The 25,954-nt window shown below is 44.4% G+C and overlaps 2 pseudogenes; both read right to left on the minus strand.

The window, feature by feature from the left end:
• Positions 1-299: 299 nt before the first annotated feature.
• LOC102538265 (nicotinamide/nicotinic acid mononucleotide adenylyltransferase 2 pseudogene) lies at positions 300-1,218 on the minus strand (annotated as a pseudogene).
• Positions 1,219-14,151: 12,933 nt separating this feature from the next.
• On the minus strand, positions 14,152-23,132 carry LOC102532946 (polyadenylate-binding protein-interacting protein 1 pseudogene; annotated as a pseudogene).
• Positions 23,133-25,954: the final 2,822 nt, after the last annotated feature.

Genomic DNA, 25,954 nt, shown 5'->3' on the forward strand with positions numbered 1-25,954 from the left:
GACATCAGCACATCTCCACAGACCGCACTTCCCCAAGCCCCATCCCCTCACCCACCCCCAACCCAGAGACTACAGGAAAGTTTGTCCAAAGATGACTGCGGAGTAGGGTATGCCGTGGTTCTCCGCAGGCCCCCACACTGGGGAGGGGGTGGTTGAGCCAGCAAGTGGGGACAATAGCCAAGATGAGGAGATGGAGAAACAGAGAGGCAGGAGAGAGACGGGGACCGACGACAGAGGCTGGAGGGGCCAGTGTGTTGGTGGAGGACCAGGGGAGAGTGGAGCAGAGGGCCCTGTGGCTGCTAGCCCGAGGCATTGATGTACAGCTGGCTCTTGAGAGTGTAGTCAATGACCAGCTGGGACAGGTAACCCACAACGTGGCTGTCCCCATGCTGCAGGGCCAGCCTGCTCTTGGTTGAGGTGACAACAGACATGGGATGATTGATGTCATCCTTCACCACCATGATGTTGTTTTTGTATTTGCAGAGTATTGAGGAGTGATTCATGATTCGGTCTGTATTGGCTGCGTCCCAGGGCGCCACCAAGATCCCTAAGCCCCCAACAATTACCTCTGTATCTGCCTCGTTCCAGAGCCCTGGGATGCAGAAGGACTCCAGAAGGTCACTGCCACACAGCAGCAAGATCCACAGTTCAATCTCAGATCGCATCACCATGCCCAGGTTGGCATTCTCATCCACAAAGGTGAAGCGCTCCACCGGTGGGCGGACACAGCAGATCTGGCTCAGGTTTGCCCCACCTTTCCCAAGATCTTGGCTGCAGTGGGCTTGGTGGGCATGTTGCTGTTCTGGTAAATGGGCTGGGAGGTCTCATTCTGGGGCTGCATGATCACGGGTGTTATGGAGGGTGTGTTGACATTGGAGAGGATGCAGCCAGTACCCGCGTCATGAGGTCCGGATGGTGTTCGAGCACGCTGCAGGTCATCTGCCAGGTGTCCTGATAGCACTCCTGCAGGTCCACCCTGATCCAATCGGAATTCTGGACGGCCAGCTGACACACGATGAGTCGGTGCCGGCTCGACACAAGGCCGTGTTTTCCACAGGAGTTGTGGACAGAAGAGACAATCCCGCCAATGATGATAAACCTTCCAGTTTTGTGCAGATAATCCCTGGCTCTTTCAAACATCTGAGTGTGCCCTTTGGTGATGGGACTGAAGCTGCTGCAGGCGAGTAAGATAACGTGGGTCTTGGTGGTCTCGGTCATGGCACGGGTGGGTCCCTCGCGCTGGTCCAAGGGTGGGCACTTTCTGTGTCTCGATATGTCTGCAGGAGGAGAAAGGACGGCGAGGCTCTGGCGGTGGATGCTGTGTCCCAACAGCCTTCCTGAGAAGTAACTTCACTTGATACACTGCCGGCCTTTGTGGCCAGGGGAGGCGGGGGCTTCCTGCGGCCTGGCCAGACACTCCCTCTCAGAAACGTGAACCCACATAGAAATTATGAGGGTGTAACTCTCCCAACCTGTGGTTTGCTCCCCCAGCTCCTCTTATGTTTTACTCTCGATGTGAAAACTGAATTGCAGCAGGAATGTTCAGAATAGGTCCTGCTCGCTGCTTCAAGTCCCGGCCGTCCAAAGGAGGTAGTGAGACGGTGCTTTCCTGCCCAAGGGTGTTTAGTTACGCCATCTCTGCTGGCATCCCTGTCCTAATCCCGACCCTGCTCAGATGTTCTCCTACCAGGCCCCCCAGGCCCATCAGAGAGGGATCTTCTGCCCTGCGGGGCAGGGCCCCCAGCTCTCCTGACGGGGAGCGTCTGGTGGGTCCTCGCCAGAGGAGGGACCTAGAGGACCCTGACCTCCATCGGCTGTACCTGTATGGACGAGCACTTGGACTCTACTTGGCCTCACATTGCGTAATACTCTCACGCAAGCAATGGGGAAAGCCCAGGGAGAGGGCTGGGCTGGCAGCAGCAGGGAGCCCGGGACAGAGCTGCCCCTACAACACTACCTCCACCTCTCCAGATGACATGGCAGATGGCGCTTTCCCGGTGGCGAGAGAGGTGCCGCCCACTACCTGGCCTCTGCTGCCCGTTGCCACCCGGTGGGGATCTGGACACACATCCCAGGGGCTGGGATGAGGGCTAAACTGCTGCCGAAAACCCCATCAGCTTTCTCCAAGCTGTATGCATCATGTCCCCTGTTTTCTGTCTTTTCTGATGCTCTGTCATCCTGGGGCCTTGCTGTCCAGGAAGAAACTGCCCCCCAGGGTTAGCTCACCTTAGAGATGGTAGGTACTCCCCCGTGGGCCCACCTGCCAAATGCAAACCAGCCAGTGCAGAATCCACGCCCCACCCTCCTCTCAGGGTCATATACCCCCAAGCCGCTATTTCCCTGCCCGGCGTCACCTAGGCCAGGAAGCAGACAGCTGGAGACCCCTAGAGCCCAGAGCCCACCCAGATTCTTCAATCTGTCCAGCTCTAAGCCAGCTCCATGACTGACCCTGCCTCTCCCATCCAGGGTGGACAGACAGGTGCTCTGGCACCGCCAGGCTGCAGGCCTCCCAGGCAGCCCACCTGCCAGAAGACAGATCGTGTCTGTCCAGTTGCCGTTTCGAGGCAGGAAGGTGTGTGATCACTGGGATGTTTTGACCCCTCCTTGTCGGGGATCTGACATGAATTGCTGGGGTGGTACTGACTGCACAGAACAGCACCAGGGACAAAACATGGGTCTTGACTCCTGAGAAGACGGGGCCCAGTGTCCCTTCTGCCCCGGGACCCCTGGGGTGCCTGGCGTGTTGCTTCCTCCCTGGCCAAGGCAGAACTGGCCAGCCATTTGGGGCAAAAATCATTCTTCAAACAGAAGCAAGCCCTGTTCCTGTTCGCCTTCCCTCTCACTGACTTAGAATGACGCCTTCCTACACCAGCACAGCGAGCTGTGGTGTTAGGACCTGATGGTCCGCACTGCAAGCATTTGTAACTGAATCTGTCAAGTGGTGATGAAGTGATAAAAACACTAGAGATTGCTTCTCTCTAAAATCACATCGGCTTTGCTACAGTAATCTCTGCTCAGAAGACTTGGTGTAATCATGGTGCAAAGCTCAGACCCCAGCTCGGCTTCTAGCACCAACCCGGCGTTTCCAAACATGAACTGAAGCATCACTGCTGTTGACCTTTGTAGAAAATATGTGCAAAGTTCCTCCCCAAAATAGCATATTCTGGGCACATGACATTTCAATGATGGAGCCGCCAGCCATCAGCAGTGTGGGGGGTACGAGAGGACCTGACACCAGAGAGGTCCCTGTGACCTCTTTTCTCATGCCAGTCACCCCAGGGGGCCACCCCTCAGGACTGACTGGCAGAGTCCTGGCTCTGCCCTCCCTCCACGGATGCCGGCACAGCCAGCCCCACCCTGTACGCCATGGTTTGTAGAGAGCACAGCACAGGCCCCAGCGGGCAGAAGGAAGCACTGCCAGGATCCCCTTTGTGCATGAGGGACAGAGGCTTCAGCCCTGCCCTCCTCAGGGCTCTGGGCCTGAAGCTCTCGTGGTCTCTTAGGGCCACGTCTGTGGTCATGCTCCTCCTTTCTGAACCAGCTTGGATGCTTCTCCCCCTGAATTCCTCCTGGTTCAGTCTGTTGGGCTTGGCAAGAGGCCCACACCCTGGCCCAGAGCAGCTGGTGGGAGGGTCGTCAGGCCCCTGGACGGTGGGACAGGCAGAGGGTCAGTGTGCACTTGGCGCTTCCTTACAGGGATGTGGCCGTAGGACTCACGCTCCTGTCGGGACAGTTCCCAGGAAGGGGTGTGGACACAGGCCAGGGGCCACAGCCAGCCCACAGGCTTGAATCTCCCGTCCCTGCCCCGCCTCTCACTCTGCCTTTGCTGTTACTTTTCTTTCCTCAAATGCACACCAACTGCAGATCCCCAGCTGAGATGAGAGAAAGTGAATAAAATTAAACTTCCTTTGCTGAGTTCTGATTCATATCACAGCTAATTAAATTAAAAGCCTAGGCCAGCAGATGGCTCCTGGCAGAGACTCTGGATGTGTTTCCCTGTGACCTCTCAGCTGGGCAGGGCATTGCTGGCTACACTCTGCCTGGGCAGCCCCAGATTCCAGCACAGTGTTGGCACCCAAGACACATGTGGATTTACATAGGACTAGGTGGAAGGACCTGGCAGCCTCCAGGGTTAGGGTTAGTGGTTAGGATTAGGGTAAAGATTAGGGGATAGGGTTAGGGTTGGGGCTGGGACTGGGGCTAAGGCTAGGGTTAGGAGTAGGGCTAGCATGAGGCCTAGGGTGAGGGCCGGGGTTAGGGTTAGGGCTACGGTTAGTATTAGGGTTAGGGTTCTGGGTAGGATTAGGGTTAGGATTACATTAGGGCTAGGATGAGAGCTTGGGTGATGACTAGTTTGAGGGCTATGGCTAGACCTAGGTTTAGGCTTGGTTAAGGGCTCAGGTTATGGCTACAGTTATGGTTAGGGTTAGTTTGGGTTCGGATTATTGCTTGGGCTAGGTTTAGGGTTAGGGTTAAGGTAGAGCTTGGGTAAGGGCTAGGTTGGGTTAGGGTTAGGGTTACGGCTATGGCCAATGCTGGTCTTTGGGTTAGTGGTACAGTTAGGGTTAGGGAAGTGTGAGGGCTAGGTTTAGGCCTATGGTTAGGGTTAGGGTTAGTGTTAGGGTTAGGGTTAGGTAGGGTTCGAGTTCAGGCTAGTGTTAGTGTTAGGGTTAGGGTTAGAGCTATGATGATGGCTAAGATGAGGGCTAGGATAACACCTAGGTTTAGTGGTGGAAGGAACTGCAGATTTGGTGGAACGAGTAAAAGAATTAGAATCAGAAGTCAAGCCTGAAGATGTGACTAAATCGTTCCAACCTCAAGATAAAACTTTAATGGATGAGGAGTTGCTTTTTAGTGACGAGCAAGTATAGTTGTTTCCTTTATTTTTTTAAAAATAATTTTACTCATGTTTTTTCCTTTAATGGAGGTACTGGGGTTGAACCCAGGGCCTTGTGCATTCTAAGCACACACTCCACCACTGAGCTATAACGCCCCCTCCCCCAGAAAGTAGTTTCTTGAGATGGAATCTACTCCTGGTGAAGATGCTCTGAGGATTGTTGAAATGATGATAAAGGATTCAGAATATTACACAGACTTAGTTGGTAAAGCAGTGGCAGGGTTTGAGAGGACTGACTGACTCCAACTTTGAAAGAAGTTCTACTGTCGGTAAAATGCTATCACACAGCATTGCACGCTCCAGAGAAATCGTTTGTGAAAGAAAGAGTCAATCAATGCAGCCAACTTCATTGCTGTCTTATTTTAAGAAACTGCCACACCAACCCCAACCTTCAGTAACCACCCCCTGATCAGTGAGCATCCATCAACACTGAGGGAAGACCCTCCACCAGCAAAAAGTTACAACTCGCTGACGGCTCAGATGATGGTTAGCATTTTTCAGCAGTAAATCATTTTTAATTACGGTATGGTAGTTTGTCTTTCATAGACATAATGCTATTGCACACTTAATAGACTACAGTACTGTAGAAACAACTTTTATATGCAGAGAAACACCAAGGAATTCATGTAACTCTTTTTACTGCAACATTCCCTTTACTCCAGTGGTGTGGAACAGAACCCACAATATCTCAGAGGTGTGCCTGTACTTTAGAGAACTGGCTTTGTTGCCAAAGAGACCCAAAGTGGAATTCAACCAATTCTAATGTGTTCAAGCTTAAACTACTAACTGTAAAAATAATACTGGTAATATCTCTGTCTTAGAGTTACTGTGAGAATTATTATGAGAAAATGTTTCTAAACGGCTGGGAGGCTGGGACCTAGTACGGTCATAATCAATGCTAAGTATTAGAAAAGGAGTATAAGCTTTTTCCAATATTGAAATCCAATCTATAACAGAAACTACATTTCTTACAAAATCAATTTACTTTCACTGGTCCCATCCTGTGGACATGAAATATTCCTGTTATAAAATCTGTCTATTCTAGAACCATGTCTGCTATCTCTCTGTGGTTTAAAATTTTTATCTTCATCTGTCAGATCACTTCCACTGGAACTCCGTGTTATAGCTGTAATCCCACTGATGCCCTTAGATGCAGTAGGTTCTGTTAAAGAAAAAGAAAATATATAAAAATGGCCAATTGATATGGTTACTTATCAAAACGAGGCTTTATGCATGTTACTTTTCCAAAGTCACAAATAACACAAAATTGAGATAATAAAAGCAACGTCTTATTTCCAATCTTCTGGACTAAAGGCCTATAAACAACCTTGCAAAGATTCTTTGAATTAAAGCCACATGACAAGAAGAAAAAGTAGTAATTAGAACTGATGAAGTTATAAGACAAGGAAAATGACTGGAGCACAAACGAAAACTCAAAAAATAACCCTGAAATGATTATAAAGCTATAACTTCGTAGACTATTTGACCAAGCCATAAGGAAAAAAACCCATAAAACAAGCTGCGAAGCCAATACTTATCTACGATAGGAATGCTTCTGTGTGCTTCCTCTGCCACTTCAGGAGCCGTGACAGCAGCAATTTGTTTAAAACACTTAAGAAAACTTTCTTATTTACTTAAACCTGTTATTTTGAGATAACAGTTGCTTCATATACAGTTGTCAGAAACAGAAGAAGCCCTTGTAAGCCTCACCCAGTTCCTGCAAAGGTAACATTCTGCAGAACTACAGTACAGCACCACAGCCAGAATGCTGATACCGGTGCTGTCAGAGAGAGAGGGAGAGAGAGAGGGAGGGAGGGAGAGGGAGGGAGAGAGTAAGAGAGGGGGAGAGGTAAAGAACTCCATCACAGAGAGTATATCCCGTGTTGCCTTTTTAAAGCAAAACCCAGCCCCCTCTCCGCCTCATTTCCGAATCCCTGGCAACCACTAATCAGTTTTGCACTTCTACAACTTTGTCAACTCAAGAATGATATACAAATGTAATCACCTATGTCACCTTTTAGGACTGGCTTTTTGTGCTCAGCTGAATTCCCTGGACATCCATCAGGTGTGTATCAACAGTTACGTTCTTTTTATTACTTTTTATTATTATTACGTTCTTTTATTACGGACAGACCGCAGCTTGTTTCACCAGTCACCCCTTGAAGGACATCTGCACTGTTCCCAGTCTGGGGCTACTACAAATGAAGCCGCTATGTACACAGTGCAAGTGATCTCATGTGAATGTTATTTTTGTTCTCTAGGATAAACGTCCAAGGGTGCAACTGCTAAATTGCATGGTAACTGCATGTTTAGTCTTCAAAGAAACTGCCAAACTGTTTTCCAGGGTAGCTGTGGCATTTTACAGTCCCACCAGCAATGTATGAGTGATCCAGCTTCTCCACATCATTTGGTGTCGTTACTATTTTTTATTTTAGCCATTCTGATAGACAGGAAACTTAGAAGGAATGGAGTGACTCCACCTTGGTGGAACCAGAAGTCCCAACAGGAAACTTTACTGACACTGATCAGAAAAGGAAGAGACATCCAATAAAAATCAATTTTTCTACTCATATTGGGTAGATAATTGAGTTATAATGCTAAAACCATAAAAAAACCCAAAACCCTCTCTTAGCTACATTTCAATATACTATGAGATTCAGAGATTCGACGTTACAACTCAAGTTTTCCAGAAAAGGAAACAGGCTCAGAAGCTAAATGGTGGGGTGGGGATAGCTCAGTGGCAGAGTGCATGCCTAGCAGGCACAAGGCCCTGGGTTCAAACACCAGTGCCTCCGTTTAAAAATACATACATAAATAAAAAACCTAACCCCCTCACCCAAAATTTAAAAATAAATAAAATTAGAAAAAAAAGAAGTTAAATGGCTTCATACATATTAATATAACACCTCTGATAGAGTAAACCCTGAGGAAACGAACAAGAACAAAAAGAAAACTCCTGCCTTCAAGGAATGCATGCTCTGAAAGGCAACACTCATTAACCATGAAATGAAAAATTAAACACTAGATTAGAGGTATGTCCTGGTATACTGACGGCACACACACACACACATGCACACAAAACAAAAACAGATGCTCCACTTTGTATTGGTCAGGAAAGGAAGATTCATTGACAAAATGAGGTCTGGAAAATCACCAGGTACAAAGGCACAAAAACATTAAACAACAGTAAACATTTACTAAACACTAACTTTGTGTCCTGAACATCTAGAGTTGCTAAAGTTGTCTATCCTTCAAAATATAAAATTAAACATAAACCATTCAGAATAACGTTAAGAACCCACACTGATTTAAAGAGCTAATAAAACTAAGGTGTGTACTTACTTGCCAAAACCGTTTCCAACCTTCTCGCATTATCGTGCACCTGGAAAGGTAAATCAGGATGAAAGAAGTGGAGTGCTACAGACCAAATACCTGTGTCCCCTGAAACTCACACACTGAAGCCTAATCCCCGATGTGACGGTGCTAAGAGGTGATTAGGCTGCGAGGGTGGAGCTCTCATGAACGGGACCAGTGTCCTGTAAAAGATGCCCTAGAGAGACCCCTGGCCCTTCCACATGGGAGGACGCAGCAGGAAGGTTCTACGAACCAGAGGTCCTCACCAGACACCAAGTAAATGTATGGACCTCCAACCTCCAGAACTGTGAGAAATAAATTCCTTCTGTTTACAAGCCACCCGGTCTGTGGTATTTTTGTTACAGCACCCTGAGCAGACTAGGACAGGAAATATAATTATCACTATTCTCAGGTTGTATAATGGATTCATAAACCCTTAAATTACAGGCACTTAACTATATAATTTATATAGATAAAATCTCTACCAGGAATTTATCACTCAGTATCCCATTTTATTTGCTGAAAAGGAGTACCCTTGAAATCAAGGCCCATTCCAGTGAAATTCCAGGAAGGACACCAGCCAGACTATGAGAACAGTTTACATTTACAAACATTTCTGGGTGCCCAATGTTTGGCAGGCGTTGTGCTGGCATCTGCTAGTACAGGTTGAATTGTGACCCCCTCCCCCAAAATTCATTCATATTTTAAGTTCTAACCACCAGTATCTCAGAATGTAACCTTCTTTGGAGCTAGGGATTTTACAGAAGTAACTGAATTAAACTGAGATAATTAGGGTGGGCCCTAATCCAACATGATAGATACTCTTATAAAAGAAGAAATCTGGACGCAGAACCAGACATGCAGAGAAGACAGCCACCTGCAAGTCAAGCAAAGAAGCCTGGAGCACATCCTAGCAGGAGCCGACTCTGCCAGTACCTTCACTTTGGACTTCCAGCGTCCAGACCTGCGAGGTAATAAGTTTCTGTTGGTCAAACCATCCAGTCTGTAGCACGGCATCATGGCAGCCCTAGCCCAGCCTAGCCTTAGCCACCTAGGATACAAAGAAGAGCAACAGAGGAGAGTCTGCCCTGAAGAAGCCTATGATTGAATGGGGAGAAAAACACGTCAACAAATAATAATTTAGAAATTTACTAATGCCTCTCAAGGAGATTTCTGAACTCAATAACAAAGATTTTGAGAATATAATTTGCAGGACATTTTAAGAAAAATATTAAACATTATTTCCTTTTCATTACATAGTTCCATTTTGATACATTTTTTTTTAAAGTTCTGCCTATTAAAGAAAATCTACAAAGGTTCCAGCCTCTTTTCAGGTTTTTACCTTCTTCCTTGTCCCTCGCACCTTCTGAGGAACGTGCATTTGCTCACTTCTCTCACCCCTTCCCACCTCCTCCATTTCCTCCCCCTTTCTCCTCTGGTCTTCAGTGCCTTACAGGTAAGGAAACAGAGACATAGAGACAAGGAAATGGGGTCTCCCCCTTTTTCACACACTCTGCTAAAGTATGTTTCCTTACTTCTGATTCCCAGCTGTCAAAAAAATATTACTTCCAAGTCCTAAAAATTTCATAGCCTGTCCTAAACTAAAACTTAAGAAGTTACGATTTTAAAAAGGAGCCAGTTACAGGACCTGCCTTGGGGCCCCTTTTCTATCAATGCCTATCTGTAAGCCTTTGTTAAAGTAGAAACAATTCTTTCTTGCCTTAACAAGCTGCTTATGATACATGGACATAAGCTCTTGCAGCCTATCAGCATCTATTGATCATTCTACAGGGCAGAAAGTTCAGAAGAATGGGTTGAGTATATATTGGGATGGGGAAATGATCCCAAAAAATCCTTTTGAAATTAAATACAAGGTAGCAGGGGATGGCTTGCCATCCACAAGTTCCTGGATTCAATCCCCAGGACAATCAATCAATCAATCAAATAAATGAATACAAGGTAGCAGCGTATTTTTCTTTCTCTCTCCAAGCTGAACTTGACCGTGCCAATTTTAAATCTCCAGGAAGAATCACAAGCTATGTCTGTATACGAAAACACAGTTAGCTGACCCTCAAACAACACAAGTCTGAGCCGCGTGGGTTCACCTACATATGGATTTTTTCCAAAAATAGGTCCTAGGAGTGAGGTTGTTGAACCATAAGGTAACTGTATTTTAATCTTTTTGAGGAAATGACAAACTGTTGTCTACATAGTCTGTGCCATTTTCCAATTCCACAAGTAATGTTTAAGGGTTTCAGTTTCTCTAAGTTTTGCCAGTATTTGTTATTTTTATTCAGTTTTTTGATTGTAAGCATTCTAAGTGTGTTTGAAGGGGTGTGGCATTGTACTAATTGGCATTTCCATCATGACTAATGATATTGTCATGTGCTTGTTGACTTTGTATGTCTTGTCTGGGGAAGGGACTATTCAAGTTCTTTTACTGTTTTAAAAATTGGCTTGTTTGTCTTTTTGTTTATGAGTTGTAAAAGTTCTTGGTATATTCTTGATAAAGATCCTTTTCAGGTATATAATGTGCAGATATTTTCTTTGATTTCGTGGGCTGTCTTTTCACTTTCTGGATAGCATCTTTGATGCACACAAATTTTAATTTTGAGGAAATGCAATTTATCTTTTTCATTGCTTGTGTTTTGGTGTCAGATCTAAGAAAATTGCTAAATCCAAGGTAAGATGATTTATCCCCATTTTTTTTTTGACAGTTTATACAGCCGTCCTTCCCTATCTGTGAAGTATTGGTTCCAGTGCTCAAGTCCTTTATATAAAATGGTGTAGTAGTTGCAAATAATCTAAGCACAAATTCCTCTTTACTTTAAAACATTTCTAGATCAGTTATAACACCTAATACAATGTAAATGATATGTAAGTAGTTCTGAAAAATAGTAATGTGAAATAGTTGCTGGCATGCAGCAAATTCAAGTTTTTCTGTGTGGAACTTTCTCGAAATACGTTTTTTTCCCTATCTGAAGTCGGTTGATTCTGTGGATGTGGAACTTGCAGGTAAGGAGGGTTGACTGTAATTTTTTTTTTATTTTTAAATTTAAGCTTTTTAATGTATCTTGAGTTAGTTTTGTGTGTGGTGTGAAGTAAGGACCCAATTTATTCCTCTACACTTGGGTACCCAATTGCCCAGCGCACCATTTGTTGAAAACAGTATTTTTTCCCAGTTTAATATTGCCCACAGTTGTCAAAAATCAGGTGATCCTAGACAGATGGGTTTATTTCTGGGCTCACCATCCAGTTTCACAGATCTGTAAGTATATATTTGTGCCAGTATCACATTGTTTTATTTCCTGTTGCTTTGTGCTAAGATTTGAAATTGGAAAATGTGAGCCTCCAACTTTGATTTTCTTTTTCAAGATTGTTTTGGCACTTTGGAGTCCCTTGTGATTCCATGTGTTGGGTAGGATGGGCTTGTGTACTTCTTCCCTTAGGCCTTGGGACTTCTCACAGGAATCACATTGAATCTGTCGGTTGCATCATGTACTGTAGACATCTCTGCCATCTTAACAAGATTAAGTGCTTCCACCACCATGGGATGTTTGCATATTTACTCAGCATTTCTTTCACCAGTGCTTTATGATTTTTAGTGTACCAGTCTTGCATCCTTATTAAACTTGCTCCAAAGTATTGCATTAATGTTGAGATTACTTAAAAGGGAATTGTTTTCTTAAAATCTTTTACAGATTATTCATTGCTAGTGTCTACAAATAAAGTTAATTTTTTTTGATTGATGTTTTGTTCTACACTTTTGCTGAATTAGTTTGTTAGGTCAAATAATTTTTAGTTGATTCTTTAGGAGGTTCTATATATACGATGAGGTGAACTGTGTCTTTGAATAGAAATAGTTTTACTTTTTCCTTTCACACGTTGTTGCATTTTCCTTCTTTCCTCATTGCTCAGTGCAGAGATTCCAGTGCAATACTGAGTAACAGTGGGGAAAGCCAGCATCATGGCCTTATTCTTGATTTCAGGAGTAAACCTTTTACTTCTTCAGCATTGAGCATTAGGTTTGCTATGGGTTTTGCATAATGCATTTCATCATGTTGAACAAATTTCCTTTTACTTTCTTGAGTGTTTATGAATATAAAACAGCACTGGATTTTGTGTAAAGTTTTTTTTCTGTATCAATTGACATAACCATATGTTTTTATGTCACATAGTGACTGTGGTATATTACATTGCTTGGTTTTAATATGTTGAAAAACCTGGGTTTCTGGTGTAGAGACCCTTGTAGTGCACGGTCCTTTTTTTTTTTTTAAACCTGTTATGGTTAAGGGGTATGGGTTACATTTAGGGCTAGGTAAGGTATGGGTATGAGTCAGGGCTAGGCTAAGGCTAGTGTGTAGTCCTGGGTCAGGGCCAGTGTCGGCATTTGTAGGGGTTGTAGAGTCAGGGTTGGTGGGTCAGGATGAGGGTAAGGGTCAGTGTTTTGAGTTTATGGGTCAGGGCCAAGGGTCTAGGGGCCTGGGGTTAGGATGTAGGGTTATAGGTTAGGTGATTTGGATATAGGTGAGGGACAAAAGATCCAGCCAGTTCCAGGAGGGGCCCATCAGCATGCACAAAGGGAGCACCTGGGGGCTGGCAGATCCCTCCACCCAGTCCTGTGTACATCCACACTTGTCTACTGAGTGTTCTGGGTTCTCATGTCAGTGATGGTCACCTGGCGCCAGAGGCATCTGTGTCTCAACGCCAGGTTTCTGCCCAACCCAAACTTTGAACCTCTGTGATTCCCTGCCAGCCCCAGGGCTTAAGACCTCTTCCACTGGGTGGGAAGGCCTTTCCCGCCTGGCACCCTCTTGTTTCTCCCTCCCATTTGTTACAGAATTGGTTAACTGGACACATGCCTGGGTCCTAGTCGGGGCCAGGACCTGCCTCAGCCAGGGAGGTTCTTTCTCTGATCAGGTTCATGCAGCCAATAATGAGACAGGTGCTGAGACAGGAGCAACGCAAGCTTTACTCAGTGGCCAGAGACTGGCAAAGTGGTAACGCAGCTCGCAGATCAGCTTCTCAACCCAATTCGGTTGGAGACACCAAATATGTAAGAGGGTCGAAGTGAAGGGGCACAGTTGAGGGTCAGGTCAGGGTTGGGTGGGTGGAGATTGGAAAGAGCGGGAGGAGTATCCATGACTAAACAGGGATGTGGTTAGAGACACTGATGCAACTCCTTTTCAGTCCTTGTGTGGGAGTTTTGGGTTGTTGTCATGGCAATTGTCAACTGTCCTGGTGCTGGTGGGTGTGTCAATTAGCATGCTGTTATATTACAGTGAGCATGTAATAAGGCTCAAGGCCACCTGGAAGTCAAATCTTCTGCAGTCTTGGGCCTAGTTGGTTGTAATAAGTTTTTGTGTTTTTCTCAATGCAGCTTCCTCCTGAAGCTTAGATCAGAGTAATTGGGTTCCATTCAAGGGAGGGGCAGGAGTATAAACGTGGGGCAACTGAGTCTGATATTTTAACATTTTGATGTACCTTGTGCCTTTTATGTTGTATGAAAAATTCTGAAGTCGTATAGCTGTGAAAAAAATCAGAATTGCATGTGTTTTTAAAATTAAATTGACGGTCTACAGTCTTTACAAATATTCACTAGCTACTTAGAACTCCTTATCTGAAAGGAGCTTTTTGTCTGACTGTTTTGTAAGGCACCATTGAGGCACCACTTTGATATGTATGCTGTCTTAACAAAGGACTTTCCACTCATACGTTTTCCTGACCATGCCCTGCATTTTATCTTTGTTTAGAGTTCTTTTTTCAGGGGGAGGTAATAAAGGTTATTTGGGGAGATACTGTTAAACAAAATTAAAGTTGTATTCATTAGCAACATAACTCAACGTCCTTGACTTGGTATGAGAGTAACACATGTTCTTGCTTTCCTGTGTTCTGTTAAGTCACCACAAGCTAAATAGCTTTATGAAACTGATACGCTGAAATTCAGCTTTACTGTTATGCTCTGATGCCAAACCAAGCTGTTCATAAGTTTCTTCGATCTCTGAGTCCATCTCATCATCAGTATCATCCAAGTGTGGATCACCAGCCTCTGAAAAATCTGTTCCATTTTCTTCATCTGGAAAAAATTCATCCCTTTCAAGTAGTTGTCAATAATTCTCTTGATAATCTGGATGAACTGCAGGGAAAGGAAAGCCACCAGATGCGCAGAAAATCGCTTCACTCATAGCATAGTCTCACTTTCAGGTGCCGCTTCTCTGTTGAGGTTGCATGGGCTCCACCCCAGTTACCTGACCAACGTTCTGCAAGTTTCTGGAGCATCTGATTTACATCTCTGTGGCTATTTGCATCTAGGATGACATTTTCAATTCTCCAAATAATTTCTTGCATACCAGTCTTTCCTGTTTCCTTCCAGCATCTTTCAAACTGACCCTGTCAACTTCAGTGACAGTACTGCACAAGTTAAGTTGTCTGGAGGGTTAGAAAAAAGGGCATCCAGCATCTCCTGAAGAAGACCTGCTCTCATGACCTGGTCTTTTTTTTCCCTTGATCTCCAGATTAAGATAAAATTCTTCCAGGAAGAGTACAAATGCATGGAATTGTTTTCAAGTCACTTCATTCTTTTTGCAGCTTGTTCCTTAACTTCATACTAATTCTGATGTCTTTAAAGTAGCAATTGGTGGAAAATGCCTCTCTCTGGAATTTGCCAATTGCTAGCTCCCATGTAAGAGAATTTGAGATAGACATGGCCTGTTGATACATAACTTCCCCATGTTCTTGCAAAACATCATCTATTGTAACACAGCCATTCACTGTCTCTGCAAACCGTTCAGTTTCACTTTCCAAACCTATGAAATGGTTTGTAAGATGATTCAGAAAGTCCTGAACATATTCATATAGAGTGGGACAATCCTCACAACCATCCGAGTAGGACTCTGTATAATTAGAGGAACAAATCAGAGGGTAAAATTTGGGCTGTTCATAGACAGCCTTGATGTGAATAAGGAGCAACAACAACCCAGGGCTTAGCCAGTGCTGACCCCGAGTTCTGCAATGGGGTGTCAACCTGTCAACTCGTCTTATTCCCAGGAGGTCTCCATTACAGAGTGGTTCTTGGAGAGAAGTGCCTATAGTCTGTTTCTAAGTTTTAGCATGTTATGTTATCTGGAGAGACAGGGAATTCCCCAAACCATCACGTCCTGGCCCTTTTCTGTTTAATAGTCCTTCTTTTAGCTGTAACTGTCCTTTTGGCTGTTTAGTTTAAGCAGCAAGGAAGAAGCAGCTAGGAGACACTCAGTACTTTCTGGAAATCTTAGCTAGTTCACCCCATGCTTGGGCTCATTTTGCACTTTCCACAGTACTGTAGGAACAGTGCTACTGAAATTTCTGACACTGCATAACAAAGATCCTCTTTCCTCTAGTTTGTAGTCAGATTTTTTGATACTATCCTTTAAGTCCTCAACAACAACCTCTTCAAAATATGGACTTCTATTAATAGTATGTCCACACCAAGTCAAGCTTTCACTAGCACTTCTGAAATCCTTTTCACTTTCTCCCACTGCCTGATATCAAAGCCACTCCCACATTTTCAGTTTTTATTATAACAACCCACTGCTATAGGTACGAAAATTTGTATGAATTATGTAATGTTGCTTAACAAGTTACCATGCAGCTTATCAACTTAGCAAACATTTATGTTGTTCCACAGTTTCTGTGGGTTCAGTAACCCCCCAGGAGGGGGTTAGCTGGGTGGTTCTGACTCACGACCTGACTCATGAGGTTGCAGCCAGGTCATCATCATTATCATCTGGTGCTGGAGGATCTGCCTCTAAGGTGAGTGCTACTCCTTTGCCTGGTACATTATTGCTGGTGAAGGGCAGTTCCTCCTGGTTCCCTGCATGTGTTTGCTTGAACGTGCTCACAGTGTGTGGCTCCAGGCATCCCCCAGAGTCTGTGAACTGAGAGAGACGTCAAGGAGGAATATCCTGTGCCTTAGACCTGTTCTCCAAAGTTCCAAACATCACATGCTTTAAAAGTTTTATTTTATTTATAGTTTTTAATGCCCCTTCTGTGGTATGGTTCCTGTACAGTAAACAACACATATTTCAAATGTACAATCTGATGAATTTTGATAGATGTATACACCCATGAAACCACCACCATGATCAAGATAGCTAACATTTCCATCACTCCCCAAGAAGTGCAAATTTTGAACTCCCAATTTATCCCTTCCCACCCCGCTTACCCCCGGTAACCATAAGTTTGTTCTCTATGTCTGTGAGCCTGTTTCTGTTTTGTCGTTAAGTTCATTTGTGTCCTTTTTGTTTATTTTTTTTTTTAAGATTCCACGAATAAGCGATATCATGTAGCATTTTTCTTTCTATTTCTGGCTATGTCATGTGATTTTTTGTTTGTTAAATGCAAAACTCTAAATTCAGCCCACACTCAAGGGTAGAGGAATTAGGCTCTCCCTCTTGAAGAAATGATCAAGGAACTTGTGGGCCTATTTCAACCATCACAGCAGGACCATTTTATATCTCTTCCCTCAAGGATCACAGTCCTTTCTACCTGATGTGCAGTTTCTGAAAACATTTGCTTCATATGTTTGGTCATCTTTCTAGTTGCTTATGGTAATGGGGTAGTCTCGTGCTGGTTATATCAGAGATCTCAGTGCACTGATTTGGACCTTACATGCAGATTTTCTTCTCTCTGGGTTTAATTTCCTCACCTTTAAAGTGGAAATTTTTGACTTAAAAGAAGAGACAGCAGCAGAAAGATCTCACTTTGCTCTCTGCTTCCATTCCCAAAGCATTCACTTGTTTCCTTAGTTACCTTTGAGTCACCTTAGATTTGGGAAGACAATGTTAAGTAGCAACAATAGTGTACTTTATCATATAAACTATCTGCCCCTTTATTGTACAAATTATCTAACATTTGGCTCTGGCTGCCTATTGCCCAACACAGGCCCAGGCATTACAGGGACCAATAAAAGTGTGAACGACTCCGGGGCATTTGTTCAGCGGGGACTTGGTCTCTCTCCTGAGTGTAGAAGACACTCTGATGTGGTAATTGATAGCTGTAGTCATTCCTCAGAAGTTTCTGCTTTTATTCAGACAAGGGGAGCTCCAAGAAAAGCTTTTTCCTGCATCTATTAAATCTCAGGTGTCTTCAGCTGGAAATGTCTTTATACCAACCGTGGGGTTCTGCCTGGCTTCCCATACCTCCAACTTTGTTCTTCTTTGTCAGGATTCCTTGATCTATTCTGAGCCCCTGGCCTTTTCCACATGAATTTTAGATTGGTTGTCAATTTCTGCAAACCACCACCTGGGATTTTTGGGAGGAAGAGCTGAAAGTCACCAGGGCACAAGGAAAGTGGGGGATTGGGAAGCCCCAGGTGTCTTGGCTCAGCAATCAGGGAAGGCAGGGCTGCCTCCTGGGATTTGGGGAGTGGCAGGATCACAGTCCTATGAGGGGCCTGTCAGCCTCAAGGCGAGAGGGGGGGTACAATGGTTGGACAGATGCATCTGGCCTGGGAGAGGGGTCCAGGGAGGAAGGGGAGAGCCCAGATGGGGACAGGTGGGTTACAGCAGACTTCATGCAGGGGACTGTAGTTCTGATGGAAGCAGCTCAGGGCCAGAGAGGAGTGGCTGTCAGGTGCTCAGCTTTGTTACAGAAATGACAGGCCAGCCAAGAAACAAGCACCACTTGGAGTGTTGGAGTACTCAGATTTATTATGCCGGCGGGCTCAGAGGGGCTTCTGCTCCGAAGCTCTGAGCACCTCCAAGACGTGAGGTTTTATAGGGTTAATTACAAGTATGGGGCTATTAGCCAATGAGGTTCAAACAACAAAAAGCAAGAAATCAGTACACTGGAGCTTATCAGTTTGGAACAGATCACGTTACTGACACTTGTTGAGCTTGGATTTAAGAGTTAGCTTGTTAGCCCAGTAAACTGACACTAAACTTTAGATTTACAAGTTAGCCTGGCAGAACTTATATCAGTAAACTGACACTTATCACACTTAGATTTGTGACTGAGCTCGTTAGCCCAATAGACTGACACTAAACTTCAGATTTATGAGTTAGCCCAGCAGAACTCAGATCAGTAATCCGACACTTGTTGCACTTAGATTTGTGACTTAGCTGTTAGCCCAGCTGGGCTTTTCCTTCACAGCTTCACTCTCCTGTTCCTTTGTAAAGCCACTGTGTCTGAGTTTGAAACACTGCCAGGGGATCCCTGAGTCCAGTTCTGCCCTGGCTTCATCCAAGGGGCTCAGGTGGAAAACAGAACCACTGCAGGCCCCACCCTTGTCTCTACAAGGAATGAACCCCATCAGAGCACTGGGCTCACAGACTTTAGGAGACCCCTGCTGTCAGGACTGGTCTTCTTACTTGATCTGGCATGCTGGTCAGAGATCCAGGCACCCCATCCTGACTCCACCCTCCAGGGCCTGGATCCTGGGACAGCTGGGTAGCAGTGCAAGACCTTCATGTTCCCTTAGCTGCCTCTGGGTGAGAATGTCTTAAAAGCTGCATTGTCTGATTTCAAAGGTCGGAGTGTTTCCAGCAGGAATAGGGGGAAGGAAGGGGTGTGAGGTTCCTACATCTGCAGGACCTTCCCAGGGTAAAGAGCTGTGCCTTCCCCTGGCCAGTCCACTCCCCACACCATCCACCTAGGAAACTCAGATCCAGGAGTATGAGGGCCAAGTCTCTCCCCTTGCTCATCTGTGACTTCCCATTCCCACAGCGAGGAGCCTGGCTCCCACCACCTGCCCTTTATCAACTCATTTCTCTTTTCCAGGTTCCATTCACAGTGGTTTCAGAATTGTTAGCCACTACACCCCGGAAAGAACTCTATAATACAAAGCCCACAGGTTAACAGTGGTCCATTCTGCCTTTGCAGAACGATTCTGTGTGTTTCCAAATTTCACTTAGCTCAGCACCTCTTGCCCCACCACCAACTGAGTTTTTCCACCCATTTCTAATACAGTTAGATTCTGTCACATTGTGTGTTCCACCCTGAGATGCTGCTACACCCTAAACAGCTAAATTTGAGTAGATTATGATTGACCTTTGGGCTGTGCAAAGGTGTGGGGTGAAACCTAAAGTTTCACATGGAACACTTCAACCCCCCCACCCCCACCCCCTGATCTGCTTGTGTGCGTAGTTTTGCCTTTTCCATAATTGCCGTAAATAGGGTCCTACCGTGTGCAGCCTCCTCAAACTGGATTCTTTCACTTAGTAATATGCAAGTGAGACAGGAAGGGGGCAGGGCACAGCCACTCAAGGAATGCCACAGCAGTTAACATCAAAATGGAGACTCAACCTCCTGTTGGCCTTGAGGCTCAAGATGATGAGAGATTTAACTTCTAGTGGATCTTGAGCTTCATTATACGCCCATTGTAATATATTAACATGGTGAATAACACACCCACAGGCACCAGGGCAGTCCCAAGGCTAGCCACAAAAGGTCAAAGGGTGGGAAATGGCCAACTTCTTGGGAATCCCAGCCCCTTCCCCTTAGACTGGTCCTTCCACTTATTAGCATATGAAGCCACCAAGCCCATAAATACCAGCAACACGCCTCGCAGCCACCCCCCCACCTCTCCCTCTTCAGAGATGGTCTGCATTCTGTCTGTGGAATGTGTACCTATTTTAATCTGAGCACCCAACCCCGACACCTCATGGTCTTTCTCTTGCCTTTCAATGTATCTCTCTGAATAAATCTACCTTTACTCAACTGTGGCTCAATCTTGAATTCTTTCCTGCGTGAAGCAAAGGACCCATACTTGGCGGGGTACATGCCAGAGCCTCAAGTGAGACCTGGGACATGGCCCTCCTCATGCCTCGCATCTGGTTTCCTGCATCACAAGTGAGACTTACCGTGTCTTTCCGTGGGCTGATGGTTTAATGTCTATTGCTGAGAAGAATTCTATTGCATGTGTGTGGGAGGAAAACCAGCTTTCCCTCTAGCCTTCTAGGTTCTGGGATGAGACTTCCCAGCCCCTAATAAGACAGATTACCGGGAGAAGAACAAACAGGTTTAATAACTTGCATACCTCCTGTACGCAGGGGAGAGACCCAGGAAAACTGAGTCTCTCCCTGAAATGGCCAGAAGCATCACCTTAAATACACCTTCAGCTGAAAACAAAAGCAAGGCCTCGGGGAGGGAGGAAGTCATTTATGGCAGGTTGTCATGAAAGCACAGCAAACAAGGGTGTAAGATTTAAAGTTTGTGTCTCCATTCACTTCATTCGTATGGCTTCCAATTGATTGTTTCTAAGCATTTGGGGAAGTTACAGATATTTGGCTCTATTTCAGTTTGAATTTCCAGTTTAAAGGATTGAGCAGAGCCGCTGTCGGGGCGGGGCCTCGGCTGGCTGTGAGGGCGGCTGGGCCCGCGCTTTCCCATTGGCTGGCCGGGCCCAGAGCCCGCCTCCCCCACCTGCGGCGGGAAAGTGCGTCCGTTCTGCCCGAGGATCTGGCGTCCTGCGCACCTGACTGGAGCCGCGTCTCCTCTGGACCTGCCGGGGCTTCGGGACAACCGGGGGTTATGTCCACGCTGACGGGAGCCCAGTCTCCTCAGGACCCAATAGGAGGTGCTACACTGAGGGAAGGTGAGGAGGAAGGAAAAGTGAGGGAAAGTGAGGAGAAACTTCCCGTGAGGGGCTGACGGCTGAGGGGAGGCCCTCCTCAGAGGCCCCGGGGGAGGAAGGGCTGCATTTGGGAAGCTGTGGGTTTTAGTCAGGTTCTGTGTGTGGTGCAGAGAGTGTGCCGTGTCCTCCTTTAGCGTGTGGTGTCCAGTTTTCCCAGCACCGTTCATCGAGGGGACTGTCCTTTCCCCAGTACAGCTTCCTGGCTCCTTTTTTGTGAGTTAACTGACCACATTCCCGTAGGTTTGTTTGTAGACTCTCTCTGGTCCATGTCCCTGTTGTTGTGCCAATTCCACAAAGTTTTGGTGACTGTGCTTTTGTGACTGTGCCGTGTGAAGTCAGGGAGGGAGATGCCTCCAGCCTGTTTTCCTTTTGTAGATTCTCTCTGGCTGTTCAGGGTCCTTTGTGTTTCCACATGAATGTTAGGAATGTTTGTTCTGTTTCTGTGAAAAATGCCACAGAAGTTTATTTTATTTTATTGAAGTGTAGTCAGTTCACAGTGTTCTGTTATTTTCTGGTATGGGGCACAGTGATTTGACGAGGCTAGCTTTGAGTCTGAGCACTGCCTTGGGTAGAATGGGCATTTTAGCCATATTAATTATTTCTGTCCATGAGCACAGTGTATCTTTCCATTTATTTGCGTCTGTTTAGTTTCTTTCCTCAGTGTCTTAGAATTTTCAGTGTGCAGGTCTTTCACACCCTTGATTAAATGTATTCCTAGGTATTTTTTGGATGCACTTGTAAATGAGATTTAAAAAAAGTCTTTCTGATATTTCATTATTAATGTATAGAAAGACAACTGATTTTTGTGTACTGATTTTATACCTTGTAGCTTTCCTGAAATGATTCATTAGTTCTAAGAGTTTTTTGATGGTTTGATGTGGAAAACTAGAAATAAGAAATCGCCCTGTTTGGACCCCATCCAGGTCATCCACAGCACCTAAGACACAGTGGCTCCTAATCTTCCCACAGTGCCTCTAAGTTACATGTGGGCTCCTGCAAGGGCGACGAGCATCAGCACTTTGGGTGAATTGGATCGCGTTAAGGGTGGGCCTCTATGAGGAAATCTGATGTCTTCTCTGCTTTTTTGGCGTGGTGCTGACATGGTTGTTTTCAAAAGTAATTTAGTTTCTCATAAAGTTTCTTATACATTTTTCTTATAAAGTTGCATATAAAATACTTTAAATAGCATTATGCAGTACTCACATTTGCCACCTCACATGGAACACTCCAGTGGGTCTTACCTAACACTGGGATACTCCCCCAGGGACCCAGCACATAAACCCCAGGTGAAGAGATTGTATGGCTCACCTTGTAACCCCAGCCACAGGCCCACTTCAGTCTTCCCCTTTGCCCCAACTTACAGAAATCCTTTTTTCCATTCTGTGCCAGTTTTCTTTTTCTGGAGCTGTTACTGAGAGTTTCCTTCTGTTTCAAAATCTTAATGGATTTAAGGCGCACAAGAAGAGTAGGATCTGGGTGGCCTCTTCTGTGTGTCTCCTTTCACTTAGAATGTTTTCAATCTTTATCCAGTTTGAATCATTAGTGATTCATTCACATTTTTCATTGTCATTAAAAATACGGAACATAACATTTACCATGTAAACCATTTAACTATGCAGGTCTATGGTATTCACTAAATTCACATTGTTGTACAACAGATGCCTCACCATCCATCTCCAGATCTTACTCACTTTCCCCAAGTGAAGCCCTGTGTCCAGTGAACACTGACTCCCCTCAGCCCCTGGCAGTGACACTCTTTCTGTCTCTGCATCTGACTTCTCTGGATGCCTTGTATAAGGGGAATCCTGTAATATTTGTCCTTCTGTGTCTAGCTTGTTTCACTGAGCATAGTGACTTCAAGATTTATCCACGTTGCAGTGCGTGTCATAATTTCCTTAGTTTTTAAGGCTGTGAGGTATCCCACTGTGTATACAACACATGCACTTTATCCATTCACCCACTGATGGACAGGTGAGTTATTCCCACTTTTTGCTGTTGTGATTAGTGCTGCCATGGATACGGGAGCACCCATTTCTCTACCAGTTCCTGCTTTCAACAATTTTGAACATATATCCTGAAGTGGCATTGATGGATCATACATCAACCCCATGTGTAAGGTTTTGAGGAGCTCCTGTCTGGTTCTTCACTGTGGCTGCACCATTTTAGTCCCTTATATGGGAGAATAACATGGCAGTTTATGGATGTACCCTGTTTGTTTATCTCTTTAGCCTTTGATGGACATTTCAATTGTTCTACCTTCGGGGCCATTGCGCATAGTGCTGCTGTGAATATTTGTGTGCCTTTTTTTGTTTGAACACCTGTTTTTTATGTTTTGGGGTCTATATCTATGAGTGGAGTTGTTGAATCGTAAGGTAACTGTATGTTTTTATCTTTTTGAGGAAATGACAAACTGGAAACATGGGCTGCACCATTTTCCAATTTTTCAAGTAATTCTTTAAAGTTTCAATTTCTCTACATTTTTGCCAATATTTGTTGTTTTAGTTTTCTTGACTGCAGGGCTCCCAGTGTGCTTGGGAGGGACGGCATTGTGGTATTCACTTACATGTCCATCACGGCTGACTTTTAACATCCTTTCATGTGCTTGTCGACTATTTGTCTTGTCTGGAGAAGGGTCTATTTAAAAAATATATTTAATTTTTAAATCTATTGGTGTTTTTCTTTTCCATTTTATTAGGTAGAATTATTACTGTTTGACTGCACATATAAATTATATTGCATATAAATACATATATACAATATACTGTACTTTTTTTTGTTTATATATAGAGAAGGGTCCATTTAAGCCCTTTTACCATGTTAAAAAATGGATTTTTTTTGTCTTTTTATGAGTTGTGAAAGTTCTTGATATATTCTTGATAAATTTTTGTCAAGTATATAATGTGCAAATGTTTTATTTGATTTTGTGTGCTGTTGCTTCAGTTTCTGGATAGCATCTTTGATGTACAAAGCCTTTAATTTTAAGGAAAGGCAACTTATTTTTTTCTTTCCTTTTTTGTGTTTGCTATCAGATCTAAAGAAATTGCTAAATCCAAGGTCGTGATGACTCATCCCCATTATTTCTTTGAGAGTTTATGCAGCTTCCCTCCCTATCTGTGAGGTATTGGTTCCAGGATGCCCCATGGATACTAAATATCTGTCGGTGCTCAAGTCCATTATATAACATGGTGTAGTATTTGCAAGTAATCTAAGCACAGCTTCCTGTATACTTAAAATCATCTCTAGATCACTTATAATTGTGAAGAAAATGTAATGTTATTTAAATAGTTTCTGGCATGCCACAAATTCAAGTTTTTCTTTATGGAAATTTCTCAAATTATTATTTTTTTTAATCTGAAGGTGACTGATTCTGCAAATGTGGAATCAGCAGATGAGGGCTGATTGTCACTTTACCACTCTTTAAATTTAAGCTTTTTATGTATCTTGAGTTAATTTTGCAACTGGTATGAAGGAAGGGTCCAATTTCATTTCTCTTGGAAATGAAAAAAATTCACTTGATAGACAATTGCCTGGCACCACTTGTTGAAAACAAAATTTCCTCCCCAATTTAATGTTGCCCACTGTGGTAAAAAAAAAAAAAATCAGTTGGTGCATGTGTCTTTTCACATCAGAGTGTTGCTCTGGATACATGCCCAGCAGTGGGATCTCAGACTTTTCTTGTTTCTGACCTAAACAGGAGGAGGTCACTATGTGGAACCTACCCTTCAGGGGAGGGGGCTTTAGCTCCACCTCTTTGATGGATGTCATGGATTATTAGGAATTCTTCTGCATAGATTTCTATTCAATCCCACTTACTAGAATTTTTTTTAAAAAGTCATCATTTAACTTCACCATTGTGGACATCTGGATAGTTATTTTAATCTTTTGGTTATAATCCAGCACTACAGGTTTGGTTGCTCAGTTTATTCCTGCTTTGGCTACTGAGAACTCTCTCATTGGCTCCTGTTTCCTTTGGGATCATTCCATATTTTGGGTGTTTTCCACCCTGGTACTTCCTTACTTTCTGATACAAGATTCAAGATGATCCTGGCTCATATATTGACTGTCTCAGTCCTAGTAGAAGCCATTTCTTCAAAGAGTCCTGATTCCTTTAATTAGAGAATGGTATTAAGAACTTACATATGGAAGGAAAATGTTCTCAGCTGACAATGCAAGGAAATGTGTGCATGTGTTCCCACCTCAGTGTATTGTTGTTGCTCAGGGGCCACCATCCCCCATCCATCTGCCACAGCCACATAGTGTTTTAAATTAAAGTTACTTAGAAATGGCCAAAGCAAGAGGGACACTCTGACCCCCGCTCTGTCTCCCTAAAAGCAGAAATAAGTCTCACATGAAAGGTTCAGAGGCACACATAAACATAACTTGTAACTCCTTTAATTTCCCACCCCAAGCCCAGACTCTGTTTAGATTCTTCACTGAGTACCCAGAAGCTGCATTTCTTCGGGCTGTCAATTCCTAACAAATTTATAGTTTTCCAGATGTATAAAATTGGCCTGTCTTCACTACCTCTTACTTCCCATTTCTATGAGACTTGTGTGTGTAGGAGTTAAAATGTCTTTTTCTTCTGCTGCTCTGTCTTGTGTGAGTTTTATTATTAGTCCAGCCACAAGAAGTCAAGAGGGAGAGAGAGTGAAATTTCCTCCTCCCCAATAGTATACACTCCTAATTATAGAGATTTCTATGTGGAAATGTCTGTATTCATATTAAGCAGAAGACAGGTTTATACTGATGCCTCCAACTTGATCCATTATCATATGGACAGTGTATCCCCCCCCCCCCCGCTTATCTGTAACTCCCAGTCAGACAGTAGAATCCTGGTTCCCACCAGCTTCCACCCATTCAATTCATTTCTGATTCTGCTCCAGATGAGTGGTTTCAGCGTTCTTAGCTCCTGCCCCTGTGGGATGGATCTTACAGGTCCCACTGTTTATGTGCAGGATGTTTTCCCTTTAGGCTACACAGTCTGTTCATTCCTGCAGTTACTGAGGCTGGCCCCTTCTACTCTACCAGCAGCAGTGAGTGTTTTCATACATCTCTAATACAGACCCTGTGTTACATCCTGTACTCCATCC

Source organism: Vicugna pacos, chromosome 18, assembly GCF_048564905.1.
Source record: "Vicugna pacos chromosome 18, VicPac4, whole genome shotgun sequence".
Taxonomy (NCBI): Eukaryota; Metazoa; Chordata; class Mammalia; order Artiodactyla; family Camelidae; genus Vicugna; species Vicugna pacos.